Genomic DNA, 2,834 nt, shown 5'->3' on the forward strand with positions numbered 1-2,834 from the left:
GTTTCTCAGAGCTATCTGAAACGCTGTCTCCCCGGCTGCAGTCCTCATTTTGCCCCAAATAAAACTTAACTCGCAAGTCTCAAGTTGTGCATATTTAAGTCAACAACCTATTACTTTGAGACAATCAATAAAATTGACAATTCATTAACCAAATTGATGAGGAAAAACACAGGAGAACACAAAAATTATCTAATATCCAAATGAAAAAGGTGACACAACACAGATTCTACAGATATTAAAAGGATAATAAGGGACAATCATGAGTGACTCCATGTCAATAAACTCAACAATCTATATGAAAACTTGGACAAATTCCCAAAGCCCATTCAAGATGAAAGAGATCACTGAGATAGCCCTATATCTGTTAAGGAAATTGAATTTATAGTTAATATCCTTCCCACAAAGGAAGCTCCAGACCAGGGTGGCTTCATTGGTGAAATCTACCAAATTTTAAGGCAGAATTATACCAATTTTAAACTAACTCTTTTCAAAAATTAAAGGGAAGGAAATACTTCCCAACTGATTTTATGAAACTAATATTATCCTGGTATCAGAACCAGAGAAAGACATTATAGGAAAAGGAAACCACTAACTAATATTTCTCATGAACATAAATGCAAAAATTCTAAACAAAATATTGGCAAATTGAGTCCAACAACATATTAAAAGGATAACACATCATTATCAATGAGGTTCATCTCCAAAATGCAAGGTTAACATTCAAAAACCAATTAATGTAATCCACTATAAGGAAAATCCATATAACCATCTTTTAAAATGTTTCAGGGACTTCCCTGGTGGTCTAGTGGTTAAGGCTCTGCACTTCCACTGCAGAGGGCACAGGTTCAATCCCTGGTCAGGGAACTAAGATCCCACATGCTGTGCAGTGTGGCAAAAAAAAAAAAAAAGAAAGAAAGAAAACAAAAGTTGCAAAAATATTTGACAAGATCAAATAGCAATTCCTGATTTAAAAAAAAAAAGGGCTTCCCTGGTGGCACAGTGGTTAAGAATCTGCCTGCCAATACAGGGGACATGGGTTCGAGTCCTGGTCCGGAAAGATCCCACATGCTGCAGAGCAACTAAGCCTGTGCACCACAACTACTGAGCCTGTGCTCTAGAGCCCACAAGCCACAACTACTGAGCCCGCGTGCCACAACTACTGAAGCCCACGCACCTAGAACCTGTGTTCCATAACAAGAGAAGCCACTGCAATGAGAAGCCTGCGCACTGCAACGAAGAGTAGCCCCTGCTCGCCACAACTAGAGAAAGCCTGCGTGCAGCAACAAAGACCCAACACAGCCAAAAATAAAACAAAATAAATAAATTTATATATTAAAAAAAACTCTAGAAAGCTAGAAATAAAAGGAAACCTTTTCAACCTAGTAAAGTGCATCTAGGAAACATTTACAATTAACATTATATTTAATGGTGAAAGACTAAATTGCTTCCTCTTAAGACAGAAACAAAGCAGGAATTTCCACTCGCACTATTTGTATTCATCTTTGTACTGGAGAGTCTAACCAGTGCAATAAGGTAAGGAAAAGAAATAAAAGAAACCAAGATTGGAAATGAAGAAATATTTACTAATGACATGATTGTCTATGTAGAAAATCCAATGTGATCTACAAAAAAGCCACTAAAACTCATAATTTAGTTTAGCAAGGTTGTAATATAAGATCAATATGCAAAAATCCAGTGATCTGTGTACAAGCAATGAACAATTAGAAAATGAAGTTTAAAAATAATATTTATAATAGCTCAAAAAGTATAAAATATTTAGCAAAAAACTGTGAAAACCTGCACACTGAAGACCACAAATTATTGCTAAGAGTAAGTAAAGAAGACCTAGATAAATAGACATATTTACCTTTTTCAGTGGCTGGAAGGATCAACCTTGTTATGATGTCAATTCTCTCCAAATTCATTTATAGATTCATTGCAATTCTAATAAAAATTCCAACAAAATTTTTTTGAGGGGTAAAAATTGACAAGCTGATTCTCAAGTTCATGTGGAAATGCAAGGATCTAGACTAACCAAAACAACTGTGAAAAAAACACATTTGGAAGGCTAACACCACTTGATTTCAAGAATTGCTATAAAGCTACAGTAATTAAAACAGGATGGTATTAGCATAATGCAAGACAAATAGCTCAGTGGAACTAAACAGAGAGTCCAAATATAGACACACATATGGGCACCTGATTTTTGACAAGGGCCCAAAGGAAATGCAGTGGAGAAAGAAAAGAATTTCAGCAGATATTCTTGGGACAATTGGCTGTCCATAAGCAAGAAATATGAACTTGGATCTAAATCTCACACGATATACAAAAAGTAACTCAAAATAGATCATCGACCTAAACATGAAATCTTAAAGTATAAAAGGAAAACTCATAAAACACCAAATTAATAAACTAGACCTAGTCAAAATTTAAAACTTTTGCTCCTCAAAAGACACGCTAAGAGACTGTAAAGACAAGCCATATACTGGGGCGGGGGTGGGGGGTGGGGGTGGGTAGGGATCTTTGCAAAGCATATATCTAATAAAGGACAGGTATCTAAAATATATGAAGAACTCTCAAAACTAAACAATAAGAAAACAACTCATTTCTTAAAAATGAGCAATAGATGTGAACAGGCACTTTACCAAAGAAGAGGTATGAATGGCAGATACGTGAAAACATGCTCACCGTCATTAGTCACTAGGAAGATGCAAATTGAAATGTGGGTGAGATATCACTACATACCTATTCGAATGGCTGAAACTAAAAATATCAAGTGTTGGAGAAGATGCTGACCAGTTTTCACCAGCTTTCTCCTTCTTCCCTCAGCTTGC

At 35.9% G+C, this 2,834-nt stretch overlaps 1 non-coding gene across 1 annotated transcript; it reads left to right on the forward strand.

Moving 5' to 3' along the window:
- Positions 1–791: 791 nt before the first annotated feature.
- Positions 792–864, forward strand: TRNAG-UCC. Its single transcript has one exon. It is a non-coding gene; the product is annotated as a tRNA-Gly (tRNA).
- The last annotated feature ends 1,970 nt before the right edge of the window (positions 865–2,834 follow it).

Source organism: Balaenoptera musculus, chromosome 1 (genome assembly GCF_009873245.2).
Source record: "Balaenoptera musculus isolate JJ_BM4_2016_0621 chromosome 1, mBalMus1.pri.v3, whole genome shotgun sequence".
NCBI classification, from domain to species: domain Eukaryota; kingdom Metazoa; phylum Chordata; class Mammalia; order Artiodactyla; family Balaenopteridae; genus Balaenoptera; species Balaenoptera musculus.